This window comes from Sminthopsis crassicaudata, chromosome 5 (assembly GCF_048593235.1).
Source record: "Sminthopsis crassicaudata isolate SCR6 chromosome 5, ASM4859323v1, whole genome shotgun sequence".
Lineage (NCBI taxonomy): Eukaryota > Metazoa > Chordata > Mammalia > Dasyuromorphia > Dasyuridae > Sminthopsis > Sminthopsis crassicaudata.
Genome location: NC_133621.1, coordinates 72243916 through 72261919, shown reverse-complemented (window position 1 = coordinate 72261919; position 18004 = coordinate 72243916).

The following is an 18004-nucleotide window of genomic DNA, read 5'->3' as shown; positions in this document are numbered from 1 at the left end:
GTATTGTTTGTACAGAAATTTTTTAGTTTGATGTAATCAAAATCTTCTATTTTGTGATCAATAATGATCTCTAGTTCTCCTCTGGTCATAAATTCCTTCCTCCTCCACAGGTCTGAGAGGTAGACTATCCTCTGTTCCTCTAATCTATTTATTATCTCATTCTTTATGCCTAAATCATGGACCCATTTTGATCTTATCTTGGTATATGGTGTTAAGTGTGGATCCATATCTAATTTCTGCCATACTAATTTCCAGTTTTCCCAACAGTTTTTTCCAAATAATGAATTTTTATCCCTAATGTTGGTATCTTTGGGTTTGTCAAAGATTAGATTGCTATAGATGTACCCTTTTTTGTCCTTTGTATCTAATCTGTTCCACTGATCTACCGGTCTATTTCTTAGCCAATACCAAATGGTTTTGGTGACTGCTGCTATATAATATAGCTTTAGATCAGGTACACTTAGACCAACTTCCTCTGAGTTTTTTTTTTTTTTTTCATTAGTTCCCTTGCAATTCTCGACCTTTTGTTCTTCAATATGAATTTTGTTGTTATTTTTTCTAGGTCACTGAAATAGTTTCTTGGGAGTCTGATTGGTATAGCACTAAATAAATAGATTAGTTTGGGGAGTATTGTCATCTTTATTATATTCGCTCGGCCTATCCAAGAGGACTGAATGTCTTTCCAATTATTTAAATCTGACTTTATTTTTGTGGCAAGTGTTTTGTAATTTTTCTCATATAATTCCTGACTTCTCTTTGGTAGATGGATTCCCAAATACTTTATACTCTCAACATTTGTTTGGAATAGAATTTCTCTTTGTATCTCTTGCTGTTGCATTTTGTTAGTGATATATAAAAATGCTGAGGATTTATGTGGATTTATTTTGTATCCTGCCACTTTGCTGAAATTTTGAATTATTTCTAGTAGCTTTTTAGCAGTGTCTTTGGGGTTCTCTAAGTATACCATCATGTCATCTGCAAAAAGTGATAGTTTGATTTCCTCATTTCCTACTCTAATTTCTTGAATCTCTTTCTCGGCTCTTATTGCCGAGGCTAGCGTTTCTAGTACTATATTGAATAGTAATGGTGATAGTGGGCAACCTTGTTTCACTCCTGATCTTACTGGGAAAGGTTGCAGTTTATTTCTATTGCATATTATGCTTACTGAAGGTCTTAAATATATGCTCCTGATTATTCTAAGGAATAGTCCATTTATTCCTATACTCTCAAGAGTTTTTAGTAGGAATGGATGTTGGATTTTATCAAATGCTTTTTCTGCATCTATTGAGATGATCATATGGTTCTTATTAATTTGATTATTAATATGGTCAATTATACTAATAGTTTTCCTAATATTAAACCAGCCCTGCATTCCTGGTATGAATCCTACTTGATCATAGTGTATTATCCTGGGGATGATTTTCTAAGTCTTTTTGCTAATATCTTATTTAAGATTTTAGCATCAATATTCATTAAGGAAATTGGTCTATAGTTTTCTTTCTCAGTTTTCGCTCTACCTGGTTTAGGTATCAGTACCATGTCTGTGTCATAAAAGGAGTTTGGTAGGACTCCTTCATCCCCTATTTTTTCAAATAATTTATATAACATTGGGGCTAATTGCTCTTTAAATGATTGGTAGAATTCACATGTGAATCCATCTGGTCCTGGGGAGTTTTTCCTGGGGAGTTGATTAATAGCTTGTTCTATTTCTTTTTCTGAAATGGGACTATTTCAGCAATTTATCTCCTCCTCTGTTAATCTAGGGAGCCTATATTTTTGGAGGAAGTCATCCATTTCACTTAAGTTATCAAATTTATTGGCATAAAGTTGGGCAAAGTAACTCATTATTTCTCTAATTCCTCTTCATTGGTGGAAAGATCCCCCTTTTCATTTGTAAGACTAACAATTTGATTTTCCTCTTTCTTTTTTCTGATCAGATTTAGCAAAGGTTTATCTATTTTATTGACTTTTTCATAAAACCAACTCTTGGTTTTATTTATTAATTCAATAGTTTTTTTTTTTTTTTACTTTCAATATTATTGATTTCTCCTTTTAATTTTTGTATTTCAAGTTTAATTTTTGGTTGGGGTTTTTAATTTGTTCTTTTTCTAGCCTTTTAAGTTGCAAGCCTAATTTGTTAATCTTCTCTTTCGCTATTTTCTTCAAATAAATCTCTAAAGATATAAAATTTCCCCTTATTCCTGCTTTAGCTGCATCCCACAAATTTTGGTATGATGTCTCATCATTATCATTATCTTGGGTGAAATTATTAATTGTTTCTATAATTTGCTCTTTCACCCAGTCATTTTTAAGATGAGATTATTCAGTTTCCAATTACTTTTTCATCTATTTACCCCTAAATTTTTACTGAATGTATCTTTTATTGCATTGTGATCTGATAAGAAGGCATTTATTATTTCTGCCTTCCTACATTTAATTTTGAGATCTTTATGTCCTAATATATGATCAATTTTTGTATAGGATCCATGAACTGCTAAGAACAAAGTATATTCCTTTCTATTGCCATTCAGTTTTCTCCAAAGGTCTATCATACCTAGTTTTTCTAATGTTCTATTTACTTTTTTAATTTCTTTCTTATTTGTTTTGTGGTTTGATTTGTCTAAATCTGAGAGTGCAAGGTTGAGATCTCCCACTATTATAGTTTTACTGTCTATTTCTTCTTGCAATTCTCTTAACTTTTCCTTTAGAAAGTTAGATGCTATACCACTTGATGCATATATGTTTAGTATTGATATGGCTTCATTATTTATGCTACCTTTCAGCAGGATATAGTTTCCTTCCTTATCTTTTTTAACTAGATCAACTTCTGCTTTTGCTTGATCTGAGATAAGGATAGCTACCCCTGCTTTTTTGGCTTTACCTGAAGCATAATAGGCTTTGTTCCAACCTTTTACCTTTACTCTGTATGTATCTCCCTGCTTTAAGTGTGTTTCCTGCAGACAACATATTGTAGGGTTCTGATTTTTGATCCAATCTGCTATCCATCTCCTTTTGATGGGAGCGTTCATCCCATTCACATTTACAGTTAAAATTACTAATTCTGTATTTCCTGCCATCATATTATCCCCAGATTATGCTTTTTCCCTTGACCCCCCTGATCCCCCTCCCCGATATTTAATTTACAGACCCCCCTTGTGACGCGCAGCCCTCCCTTTTTTTAGTATCCCTCCCCCCTCCCTCCAAGTCCCTTCACTTATTCTCTTTTTCCTTTTCCCTTTTCCTCTCCCCCCTTTTAATGAGGTGAGAGAAATTTCTCTGAAAAACAAATATGTTAATTATTTACTTTTTGAGCCTCTCCTGATGAGAGTAAGATTCACACAATGATTCTCCCCCTCAATAAATTCCTTCAGACATGGTGTATTTTCTATGCCTCTTCCTGGGCTGTAGTTTCCCTCTTTTTATCACTCCTTCCCCTTTTTCTGACCCGACCTCCTTCCCTTTGCTACACTCACCTTTTTTCTTTTATATCAGTAAAATCCAATTATCCTTGAGTACTTTTTATATACCCACAACAGAGTTACAGTTCTCAAGGGTTCTGCATACCTTTTTCTGTTTCTCTTCAGTCTTGTGGATGTAGATCAAATTTTTTGTTTAAGTCTGGTTTTTTTTCTTAGAAACATATAGAATTCCTCTATTTCTTTGAATGACCATCTTCTTCCATGGAAAAAGATGCTAAACTTAGCTGGGTAGTTCATTCTTGGTTGCAGTCCTTGATCTTTTGCCTTACGGAATATCAGGTTCCAGGCCCTTCTATCTTTTAACGTGGAGGCAGCCAGATCTTGAGTGATCCTTATTGTGGCACCTTGGTATTTAAATTGTTTTTTTTCTAGCTGCTTGCAAGATTTTCTCCTTTGTGTGGTAATTCTGCAGCTTAGCCACAATATTCCGTGGTGTTCTTTTTTTAGGGTCTATTTCAGAAGGAGTTCGATGAATTCTTTCCACATCTACTTTCCCTTCTGTTTCTATTATCTCTAGACAGTTCTCTTTGATAATTTCCTGTAAAATCGAATCTAGGCTCTTTTTTTGGTCATAGTTTTCTGGAAGTCCAATGATCCGCAGATTATCTCTTCTAGATCTATTTTCCAGGTCTATAGATTTTCCCGGTAAGTATTTGACGTTGTTCTCCAGCTTCTCATTTTTTTTTTTTTTTGTTTGACTGATTCTTGGGTTCTCTGTGAATCATTCATTTCTATTTGTTCTATCCTGACTTTTAAGGAGTTATTTTCTTCTTTCACAGTTTTTAGTTCTTTTTGTAAATGCCCAATTTCATTTTTAAATGAATTATTTTGCTCTATTGAATTTTTTTCCATTTCCCTAATTTTTTTTTTGAGAATTATTTTCTTTTTCCAATTCAGAAATTCTATTTTCTTGAGACTTTTTTATCTTTTCCAATTCAGAAATCCTACTTTCCTGTGATTTTTTAACCTTTTCTAATTCACAAATTTTGTTTCCCTGCATCTCCTGTGAATTCTTTATTTTTTCCAACTCCAATTTCAGGACGTTGTTATTCTCTATCATAGCTTCCCTTTCCTTTCCCCATTTTTCTTCAAACTCTCTTAACTTTTTAATAGTCTCTCCTAGGAGAGAGTTATGTGATGGGGGGCAGGAATCATTCCCCTTTAGGTTGTTATCTGCTGACTTTCTGCTGTTAACTTCATTGGGGTTGGATACCTGCTCTTTCTCTGTGTAGAAGGAATCTATAGTTTTTCTGGCTTTTTTGTTCATACTTAAAAAATCTTTTGAGGTCTGTCCCTGGGGTAGGAAATTATTTATTTACTTCTTTACCAGCTTCTTCCCAGACCGGATGGATGCAGCGGCCCCTGTGCCTGAGCTAAGAGAGAGCTCTGGGAGAGAGTTCCCCACCCCCTCCCTGGAAGTTCCTCAGAGGTGACTAGCACTGCTATGCCTTGAGGGCATTGTGTTCTAGCGGCTTCCCTGGGGTTTGAGATTGAACAGTAAAGAAGGCACAAAGCCCAGCCTATGGGTCCCAGTGGGGCGTGGATGTCTGCAGCAGGTGATGTGAAAAGCCCCTGCGCTCAAACTGGAAGTATCTGTCAGAAACCGCCGTCCCTAGTTCAAAAGTTCCGCTTCTCTGTGACTTCTGGAGCTGAGTTCCACAGCCTCCAGCTGAGCTAAGCAGTGTGTGTTGCCTTGGGCCGTATCAGCCCACTTCTCAATCTCTTAACTAGTCTCAGGTGGGACCTAGGGGCCACACTCCCAGTGCCGAGATCTGCTGAGTCACCCCCAGGATCCAGGAAAATCTAATCTATCTGAATTTTTAAAGTAGTTTAGATTTCTCTTCTGAACTGCTATATTATAAGCAGAGAAGAGCTAACAGCCTGTGCCAGATTCCTTTATCTCAGTGTCTTCTCTGATCCCAGAGCTCTTCCCAGCGCAATTAGCGCAGTATGCTAGCACCCAGCCGTCTGTGCTGGCCTCTCTTCTTCCTCCCCTGGGAACTGACCTTTTTTGTTGAAACTCCAGATTCTCTTCAGCTGGTAAGTCATGCTTCCAGTCCTTGTGGTATCTATCAGTCCAGCGCTATTTCTGAGGCTGATTTATCTAATTGGTTGTGAGGGGGTAAGGAGGTTCACAGAGTCGTGTGTTTCTTCTCCGCCATCTTGGCTCTGCTCCTTCTGTTAATATTCTAAAGAATTTAGGGAGTTAATTTTTTCACAACTAATTTGTAGATATTCATCTCAACAAAAAGTCAAAATTCAAAAGGAAACTACAGCCTTGCATATTCCTATATAAGTAGCAACTAATTCTTACTTATCAAAAAACACTTTTGTTTCCTTCAGAAAGTAATTCTGAAGAATGAAGTAGGCTTATTCACTATTTTACATCTTGAAAAAGGATGTCAACACCATAGACAAATAAAAAGCTTCCACTTTTTATATAATTTTACATAACTTATATATCTTGATATAACATATAATAATACAATTATATCATTTTATATAACAAAATATATAATAATATCCATTAATTAGATCTATATTTTTATCTATTTAAAAAAAAAGATAAATTTGTACTTCTGATATACTAAGAAGAAGTTTCAGGCACTCAATCACACAAAAGTCAACAATTTCAAAACAAAGCCTGGTTTCAAAGGATTTAAATGATAGATAAAGAATAATAAAACCTTGCATTATTTAGTGGCTTATACTCTGCTACTAATTGGGAAAAAAACCCATTTAGATACAGAACACACCAAAAGTATAAAAGCTATGAGAAAATATTACCTGGCACAATTTGTCTATAGTTATCATAAATCTGGTAGCTTCATTAAGGCTAACATCATGGAATCTGAAAGCATATTTTCAGTCTAAAGGAAGGATGTTGGTGGTAGATAAGATCATCTTTATCAATCAATCTTTGTGGTGAGGGAGGGGGTTGGCAGATTCCAATGAGAATAAATTTACCTACATGGACATAGAAACTACTCTCCAGAGACACAAATCTAGCTGTGAAAGCAGTCCAAGTAAAACCTCTTTTTCTCCTCTTGGAGTGTATGAGCTATTTTCTCTCCAATTTCCTGAAACCCTCTGTGCTGGATGTAAAAGAAAGGATGCAAATAATCATAGTTTACATATAAATAATCATCATCAAGTATAAAAATGATTGAAAAAAATTTGAATTTACATGCTTTAAAAAGCTAGCTCCCTGTCAGATGAATTATCTAATGGCATAGCACTACAATAAGAGTATGTTCGCTTTATCATTTCTAGCCATGGTCTAATTAGTCATTTTAAAATTTATTTTTAAAAAAATAAACCAGAATCTCCTTCTTGCTAAAACACCAAAGATCTCACGATTCTTTCCCATATGAAAGTTTATCATTCTTTTATAGAGAGAAAATATTAAGAATTTTAACATTAAAATGTGAACTGACACCTCAGATTTGACAATTTATATATAGTTACCATTACAAATTCTTGGAATTAATCTATTACTGACCCTTTGTGGAGCCAATCATTTTGGCCTACGCAAAATTAATAATTACCACAATATTCATATTAGTGGTCTTTGTAGTAACATGTAATTGGAAACAAGATAAATGCTTATTAACTTTGGAATGACTGACCAAATTATAGTATGTATGTACAAGTGAATAATAAAATACATGAAATTACAAATAGGAAGAATTCTGAGAAACATGGGAAAACTTTTATGAACTGATAAACAGAAGAAAATGAAGAACAGTTGAATAATATCCCCAATGACTAAAATATTATAAATGGAAACAAAATGAAAATTACCCAATGGCCAAGTAAATATAAATACCAAAAAGTTTCCTGTGAAATAGATGATAAAACATCCTGACACCTTTTTGGAAGAGGTGAGAATGATAGGTACACAAAATTGTATATGCTATAAGACAGTGAATTTGGTTGGCTAGTTTGGATTAACTTATTTATTACTCATAACTATGTTATAAAGCAAGCATGAAGAAAACGAGTAAAGAATGTTGGAAAATGTCTATGCTGTGAAAAAAAATGTTGATAAAATTAAAACAAAACAAAACTTGAGCCCATTGAGAATGATTCATAAATTATTTGCCATTTCCACACATAATAGGAAAGATAAAAGTTCCTTAAACTGTGTGTGGCTCAATGATTCATGAATCCTCTTGCCACAAATTCAAATAGAAAATTATTTCCCTTACTCTGCACTATTTTTTGTAGTGCTCAGAGGATAAAGGTTAGAAGTGAATGAATCTCCTACTACATAGGACAATGTGCTACTCATTTTGTAAAAACATTTGTTTATTTAATTTACTTTATGAATCATGCTGGGAGAGAAAAATCAGAACAAAAGGGAAAAAGCATGGAAGAGAGAAAAAAAATCAACAATAGCATATTTGATTTACATTCATTCTCCTTTTTCTTGATGCAAATGACATTTTCTCTTCAAAGTCTATTGAAATTGTTTTGGTTCAATGAATCACTGAGAAGAACCAAGTCTTTCATAGTTGATCATCACATATTCTTGCTGTTATTGTGTACAATGTTTTACTGATTCACTTGTTTTATTCACTATCAGTTCATGTAAATCTTTCTAGGCCCTTCTAAAATCATCTTGTTCATCATTTTTATAGAAAATTAGTATGCCATTACCTTAATATATCACAGCTTATTCAGGCATTCCCCAGTTCATGGACATCAACTCATTTTCTAATTCTTTGTTCCCACAAAGAAGCTGCTATAAGCATTTTTGCACATGTGGATTATTTTCCCTCCCTCACTATTTCCTTGGGATACAAACCAAGTAGTGGCATTGCTGGGTCAAAGGGTATGTACAGTCTGATAGCCCTTTGGGCATAGTTCTAGATTTGCTCTCCAGAATGGTAGGATCATTTCACAATTCCACCAATTATGCATTAGTGTCCCAATTTTCCCACATCTCCTTCAGCATTTGAAATTATCTTTCCTGTCATTTTAGCCAATCTGATAAGTGTAAGGTGGTACTTGAGAGTTGTTTTAATTTGCATTTCTCTAATCAATAGTGTTTTAAAGTATCTTAACATAGATGCTGCTTATTATTTTAAGGAAACTCCCTTTACACCTATGCAGGAATGGGTGCTGTATTTTGTCAAAAACTTTTTCTACATCTATTGAGATTATCATAAGATTTTTGTTGGTTTTGTTATTGATATCTATTGTGACAATAGTCTTCCTGATATTGAAACAATCCTATATTCGTAATTTAAATCCCACTTGGTCATAGTATACTGTCTGTTTGATATGTTGCTGTAATCTCTTTGCTAATATTTTATTTAAAAATTTTGCTTCAATACTCATTAGGAAGATTGGTTTATCACTTTTTTCTTTGTTTTAGCTCTTTCTGCTTTAGGTATCAGTACCATATTTGTCTCATAGAAGGAATTTAGCAGTTCTTGTTCTTTCCCTATTTTTCCAAGTAGTTTATATAGTATTGGAATTAATTGTTCTTTAAATGTTTGGCAGAATTCACTAGAGAATCCATCTGTCCCTGGAGATTTTTACTTAGGGAACTTGAGAAACTTACTTTAAGCTAAAATATAGGTTTTCTAGAAAGAACATTAGATTTTAAGTGGAAAAGTAAAACTATTTATCCTGCCTCAGAATTATAGAGACTAAATGTGCTTTGAAGTGTTATTTTCACCATTTTTTTGTTTGCTTGCTTTTTCTTTCTCGTGATTTTTTTCTCTTTTCATTTGATTTTTCTCTCACATTATGATAAATATGGAAATATGTTTTTAAAATTGCACATATTTAACCTATATAAGATTGCTTGCTATCTTCAGAAGGGAGGGAGCTAAGGGAGGGAGGGAGAATAGAATGCAAAGTCTTACAAAATGAATGTTGAAAACTATGTTTATTGTCTACTCAAAATTCTAAAAAAATAGTCTATATTACAAAGAGATCATAAAAATAGAAAGAATTCCCACATGTGCAAAAATGTTTGTACCAGCCCTTTTTTGTAGTGACAAAGAACTGGAAACTCAGTGGAAGCCCATCATTTGGAGAATGGCTTAATAAGTTATGGTATATGTATTTTTTTTTTTTTTTGCTTGCTTGTTTGTTTTTCTTTCTCATTTTTTTTCTTTTTTGATCTGATTTTTTTGTGCAGCATAATTGTGGTAACATATACAAAGAATTGCACATGTTTAAAATATATTAGATGTTTTGCTGTCTAGGGAAAGGGTGGGGGAAAGAGAAGGAGAAAAAATTGGAACACAGGGTTTTGCAAGGATGAATGTTGAAAACTATCTTTGCATGTATTTTGAAAATTAAAAGTTATTATTAAAAATAAAAATGAATTTTAAAAAAGAAAACTAATTTATGTATATTTGTAAAAACAAAATATTATAAGAATTCTGACTCTACTGTTAGTTTGACTATGGAGAAATCATTTCAATACTTGAGTCTCAATTTTTTCATCTATATGTAAAAATCCCTTCTGTCCTTCCTCTGTCAACCTATACTGGCACTAGCATGTTGGATACAGAGGATGACTGTCACTTCTCTCATGGTAATGGCTTTTTGGGTAACCCAGCACTGTTCATCATGTATCCCCATCTTTGTGTTTCCCCATTAACAATTAGCCATTAGAAATCCTTTATCTTTTCCGAACTTTTCTATTACTCTTGAGTCAATTTCCCACCACCGTATTCAGACTTCTGCAGGTTTGTCTCACCTCTTCTTTTCCCTTCCCTCCTTCCTCTCACTACTACAAATATAGTGTACATATTGTGACATTTTCCAAAGCAACTTTATTTCTGGCTATACAACATGGAATCACATAATTTTTGGATCTTAGTAAATACTCTTAGGTGATACAAAGCAGACTGATATTGCCTCAAGATGATGAGGATCAATTTTGAGATGTACATAAAAGTTGTAAGAAAAGTAAAGTCCTAGTAAAGAAGATACAGAAGTATCTATCAAGTAATAATTGAAAACTAAAGAAGGAAGGATGATAATACAAGAGTGATTTCAACATAGGAACAGAGCAGATGGGAAAAAATGTAGAACTAATCAAAATTAAATGTTCCTTTCATTGTTTTGGATTTATACCCAGTTTTTCTTTATATTTTTTTCATCATTTTTAAAGAGTAAAATAATAAGGTGGCAACCCACCTTGTTTATATATTGGGTCTCTGGCCAGGAAATTCAGTCTCATGGAGTACTTTATTAGGTAGAAGGAAAATAATATTTCACTCTTATACACTCATTAATTTATAGGGTCATGGACTATTAAAACTAAAAGAACCATTACATTTATTCAATCCAGCTCTGCTATTTCACAGATGAGAAAACTGAGGCTCAAAGAAATTAAATTTCATTTTCTCCAGTTCTGAATTTATGTTTGAGTGTTTTGTGTTCCCCCTTTCCATCAGCAGCTCGAACACATTCACATGTATTTGGCTATTCCTAAATCACTGCCTGAGGGACATTGTGTCCTGCTATCCCCCTGGCATTATTGACTCAGGCAAGGAAATGAATGTTACAACTCCTTGCCAATAAGCTTGAAAATAAACTGAAAATGAGAACCTAAGCTATAGGCCTCACTGCCAAGTTTTAGAACCAAAAGACAATTTTGCAGCCAAGCTCTAAACCTCTGAAAATTGGGGTCAGGAAAGGGGCAAGAAATTCAAACCCTAATTCAATCTCAATCTCTCCAATGACAGTTATAACAAATAAACCTGAAATTAAAAGCTAAGCATTACTTAACTACTTAAAGAACATAATTGTGTAAGACTAGACACTTAAAAGGTGGTCTTAGTACTGTGTTCTGAATAATTAGATCAAGTTAGTTGATAAGAGAAGGGTCTCTCAATTAAAGCAAATTCTTTGAACTGATAGGGAATATAAGCTTATAAAACCTGCTTAAAGTAGTAGTTTCAATTTGACAAGATGTTCAATAATATATTCAGGATTTTATAACATTAATACAGCAAGATTTCCTTTTTTCATCATTAGTCAGCAGTTGGGGGGAAAATTCACAAAATTACTGGATGAGAGTTTGTTTTCAACCAGAAGGAAGACAAAATAGTCATTGTTGACTAAACCTGAGAAATCACCTATGAATACTTTTACCATTGGGGCAAATCATCCTCTATTCACAACTCCTTAAGTAACTGATTAGTGCAGTGCATGGAATGTTTGGAGTCAGGAAGACTTCTGTTCCTGAGTTTAAATCTAGATATATAGACATACATACATACATATACGCATGTATATATGTATACATACACACATACATACATATACGCATGTATATATGTATACATACACTCACACATATATATTTGTCTATATACCCCAAATGAGATCATGAAGTGTTGGACACAACTGAAAATAATTGAACAAAAATACACATATAATTACCAATAATCTTTGAGCAGACTCTCCAATACATCTTCCTACAAAGTTCTATCTAACAGGTAAAGGCTAATTTTTTTTTTAAAGTTTTTGTGATATGTTTGGTTTTCAACACTCACTTTTAAAAATTATGCCAATTAATTTATGACCAGTTTACTTCTTATTAGTATAAATATTCTTGATTATAGTTTAAGGTATATCTTGGTTGTTTATGTATATGTATGTCTGTGCATTGATACACAAAAATGACTGAATTGTTATAGTCTACTTCTTTGCTACATATACATTGCCATTCATTTTGGGTCATTACATTTTGTTTTCCTTCTGAGATCAGATAGACTCTGGAACAAAGAAAGACAGAGACAGACAGAGGGGAAGAGGGAGATACAGAAAGCAATAGATAAAGAGATAGAGAGATAGACAGACACACACAGAGACTGAAAGAGAGAGAGACAGAGAGACAGAGGGAGAGAATGTAATTTCATATGATTGAAACCCACAAATAATCATGAAGATAATATTGTTGCTTAAAAAAGGATTTTGTCTCAAGTAGTTCCTTTGATCATTGAAAATACTTCAAAATTATGTAGGCCTACTTATTCATTCTTGAATCTATATTTTTAGGCATGACAAATTATCTTTTTATTTACTTTGATTTTTAAATATTCATATGCAAAAGGTAGGACATTGGTCAGGGGAGTTCCCTTTTTCAACAGATGTGGGCTTTCAAAGTACAAAGACATTATTGGAGGTTTAAAGTCTGTTTTATTGATTAATTGATCAGCTGGGTTGTTGTGGAGCCCTGGAGGATGAATTTACTGCTTAAGTCCTTTATGCTGGACTGTTAAAAGGGAGCCAGTTGCAGAATGAAGTTCAGTTTTTATTTACTTGTTTGTTTTTCTTTTTGTGTTTCTAGAGAGAACTAGTGAGTACCTCTAGTAGAAATTTGTTTTCAAAGGGAGAAAAACCATGTGTGTTCATTGCCAGCTTCTCTCCCATGCTAGGAAGTCAATAATAGCTATTTCAAGGAAAGATATAATACAATTGCATGTTTATTTATTCATTGGTGGAGCCAGAGAGAATTCCCAAACTGTGAGTTCTTGGTGTGAAAAGTGGAAAGACAGTGTCAAGACATCTGAATCTCAGCCTTCTAAATAGAAGAGCTAGGATTTCCCAGATAGCACTGGTTCCCTGCGAGTTCAAAACTCATTCATTTAGAGGAAGAAATTTCTAAACAATAGCACATTCAAGTAACTATAAGTTCAAGTGTTTGGGGGATGGAGTCTTTTAAAGAGAGAATAGGAAAAACTTAAGGGTAATAGCAACCTTCCAGGGAGACATGGAAGTCATATATGACTCTGAATCTGGAAAAGCACCAAAATCAACTCTACAGGGGAAAAAATAAAATAATGGGTTGTATTAGTGAAGATAAGGAACATGCATTTATATGACTACTTGCTTGCACCAAGAGGCAGTTAGGTAATGCAATGGATAGAGCACTAGGTTTGGAATAAGAGAAGCATCTTCCTGGTTTAAATCTGACCTCATACATTTACTGGCTATCTGGCCCTGGGAAAATCACTTAACTCTGTTTACCTCAGTTTCCTCATCTGTAAAGTGAGCTGCAGGAGGAAATGTCAAACCACTCTAGTATTTCTACCAAGAAAATCTCAAAATAGAATCACAAAGAATTAGATATGATTGAAATGATTCGCTAACAAGAATATGTACCAAGTATTTATTATAAATAAAATGACCACATTTAATCTCTACAATAATCCTGTAAGTTAGGAGGATCATTAGTCCCATTTTACCGTTTAGGAAACTGCGACAGACAGATATTAAATGAGTAGTCATGGTCACACAACTCTTAAGTTTGTGAGGCAATGTTTGAATTCAGTTCTTCCTTGACTCTAGGCTTAGAGCTTAATCTATTGGGCCAACAGTTGCCTCTACAGCACTAAGTGTCTATTACTGGGAGTTATTCAATTCCTGATAGAATGGAAGCTCTGAGAATAAGTGTTTTATTTTTTGTATCTATACTCCCAGTATCTAGCATCATGATTGTCATCTAGTATATGTCAACACATATTGATATCAAATGGGAAGATGGTTGCTTTTTTACTAATCCCAAGTCCATTTTTCTTCTAAAAGGACTTTAATTAAATTTTATATATCCATCATGGAGGGAAAACTGAAACTTAATTGAAATAATAGTGGGGGATAGTCTTGTAGCACAACCATATTTGTTTCCCTTCCCATGAAGACAAAGCCAGAATGAGCTATATATTTAGAGGGGAATATAAGGCAGCAGTTAAAGAGAAAGTTTCGGAGAAGAAGAAAAATTGTTTTGATTGCTAATAGTTTATTGTAGGTCCTTTTGTGTGTGCTTTCTTCAATTTTGGGAGATAAAATAAAGGGTATTTTCCATTTATCATGCCCTGTTACCTTGAATTGGGAACCTGAACATTGTTTTACCCAAGTGAGTCATATTTCTGTTTTATTTAGAGGTTTCTAAAAGGAAAGGATTGTTAATAGTTAGACTTCCAATGAACTATAAAGGACATTATTTAGAAGATAAAATGGGAAAGTTATCTCTAAGGCAGATTACAAATATTTTAATATTAAATTAAAATGGAGCTATCCAAGTAGGTGACTCAGTAAACAAAATGCTAAGACTGGGGTCCAGAAAATTTGAGTCTAAATGCAGACTCAGATTTAATAGCTATGTGAGTCTAAGCAAAACATCTAAACTTTAGTCCGAATTAATTTCCTCAATTATGGAATGAGGATAATAGCATCTAACTCACATTTTTCAAGAGGGTGGAATTTTGGTCATCAGTAATACCTTGAATAAGAATTATTTACAGCATGATATAAAATGTGGAGGAATGATCTTAGGAGGATATCAGAGATTTTAAAATCCTAATATATATTAGCTGAAAGATCTTGGGCCTGTCATTGAAACTCTCAATCCACTCAATCATCAATCTACAACTCTTTGGTTACAGAGGGGTGACTGAGCTATAACAAATACCACACTGATTATTTACGTCAATTGAATGAAATAAAAATTGGATTAATAATTCAAAAACCTACCACTATATTTAGGACAAATGATAGAATTGTTATTATGAAGAAAAATCATTCATTTTTCATTTTTCTTTCAAAAATAGGCACAGACACCAACACATATGCAGATACACATTCGGTTCCTCAAATATCTGATGTTTTGGAAAGAAGAAGTTCCAGGCTACTGTAAGGAAGCCTAGTTTCACAATTTCTAGACTGTGTTCAGACTGAAAATTTCTTTCTGGCATGGAAGCACAACTTCGGATGAATACTTAGCCCAGTTAATTCTAACTTCCAATTCCCTTGTGGTTCATTCATCAGTTAACTAGTACAGACTGCTTGTCTCCAGTGTGGGGTTTTGATGATACATGATTCATTAAAGTTGTACATTTTTCCTATGTCTAAAGCATGAATAAAGGTGAAGAACTAGTATTTTTTAAAGTTCCTTTATTTACAATATCTTCTTATATATTTTAATAATCCTGTGACTGTACATATGAAAATTACTCATCTTGCAATGAAAGAAAATGTGAATTGCAAACTCAGAAAATCTTAATGTGATTTCCTCTTATACATGTTACTTTCTCATAATTACTCATACTGAAAATACAGAAAGAACCTATCTATAAGAAAAAAATGAACTTAGTAGCTTTTGATGTTGCTGTTGTTTTAGACTTTTTTCCTCCTGGCAAGAGAAGATTGGGATTAAAGTAACCCTATAGTTAGCAAGGGAATTCAGCAGGGTAACAAAATCTCTTCCCATTAAGAGAATGTTTTCAATTCACTCTATCTTTTATTCTATTTATGATGAAAGCCTATTGAAGAGAATTAAAAATGAGGCACTAAAATTAACAGACATGAATTTGACTTGTACTATAGTAGAGACAGAGATCTAGACCTTTTTGAAGTCGTAAAGTTCCACATTCAGATTCTGCTCAATACACAAAAAACTGTTACCCTGAATTATCTATCTTCACTATCCGTAAAATGTAGATAATAAGAATTATCCCATTTACCTCAGAGCTATTATGAGGATCAATTGAGGTAATGTATCTAACACACATTACAAATAGAAAATCATACATGTTAATAATTATTATTATATGATAAAAAGTGTTTTTGTATAATAGGGTTGGGCTATTTTAAAAATATTTATCTATCTAGACTATATCATATTTTTCTGAATTCCAGATGTGATATTATTATCTTGTCTTCATTCAACATTGCCTGGGAACAAAGATCAAACCATAAAGTTGTCTACTACTGCATACTGCAAAGGTCTCCTGACCACTTTGTAGCTTGTTTCTTTATAGGAGAAAAATAAAACATACAACTGATTAAGATTGTCTTGTAGTACATTAATAATTACTCCACTATCATTTTAAAGAAAGTAAGGAAGAAAGGAAGGGAGAAAAGAATGAATGGGAGGAAGGGAAGAAGAGAGAAGAAAAGGATTTATTATGCATTTACTATATGACAAGCGTTATACTAAGATTAATTATAGTGACACAAATACATGAAAAAATAATAAAATCCCTGTTCTCAAAGTGCTTACATTCCAATGAGGGAATATAATAAACTAGAGAACGAAAAAGGGGGTAGAAGAGTAGGGAAAGAAGAATGAATATAATTTTCAAGGGAAAAGAGAGAGGATTTGAAAGTTAGTTGCAGGGCCAAGAAGGGAATGGATGCTGATGATATTGAACCCCTGGACAAAATGAGGGCCTTAGGAAGAGCTAATCAATGAGAGAAAATATGAGCTTAGTGAAAATATATTCCAGAGTAAGAGGGCAGTAGGGATGGTTAATGTTTCAGGGCGAGAAGGTTACTGGATTATTCTCTTGAAAGAGTTGCCAAGTAGTGAAAAAAGTTGCAGGATGAGATGGTCACTGAGATAGAGCTTTAAAACCCAGAAGTCACGAAGAGAGTCATGATGGAAATCTCAAGGATTTGAGATTGGAGTCAGTCAAAAATCACAAATAGACCTCCCCTAAAACATGCTACCTTTGGCTATGTGTAATCACCATTTGCTAGTTTGTGGTCCCAGACTTTTTTCTGTAGTTCTATAGTTCATTTCAGGTCTACAACTTATTAAGCTTATTGTTAGCTGGGAGGCATACTATTAAAATTACTGACTTTATGTTGTTTTTTTTTAAAGAATCCTTTGTCAATTCAGAGAAGATTATAAAAATGATGATGCTATTTGCAGTTAACACTAGAAATAATTGTTTCAAATTATTTTCATCTTGCTAAATAATAATACAGCATAGACCTTGATATATAGTGATGATGAATTTTGCTTCCAATCTAAACTGTAATTCTTAAATTTTCTAAATTCAATATCAATGAACAATAAAGATTCACTAATATAAAATATATATGTATGTTTTCATATATATATATGTGTGTGTGTATACATATATATATATATATATATATATATTTAATGTGTTCATATTAATTCAATTACATTCTCACCACCCTTTCACTCCTTAATTAATGCCTGATAATTTCCCATCCCCATCATTGTAATGAAAATCAGTCTACTCTTGGAAATTATTTCATCTATAGTCTCAGAATCTCTGAAGAAATATCATGAGGCTTTCCTATTTTTGGAACTCAAACATTCCCTCTAGAACAGACACCAAAGTGATCATCTAAAATTTACTTACTAATTAGAACATTTTTCAATCCTGCTTCTCTTTGATTTCCAGAAATCTGCCATGTATACCATTGTTAATGGCACACACCTTCTTCAATATTCTCTTATTTTCGATGAGACTCCATTATTCTAGTTCTACTCCTAATAATTAGGATGTTTCTTCTCTGTCTCTTTTATAGCTAAACAGCTTACTACTGTTCCATAAATATGAAGTATTTTGGAAGAAGAAGTAAATTTATAATTAGAAGATCTTGCCTTGAATCTTGATTCAACTACTAATCTAAAAGTCTTAAACATATTAACATATTCTTTCCAGAGCTTAGTTTCTTCATCTAAAACAAAAAGTCAAGACTAAGTGACCTCCAAGGTACCTGATAGC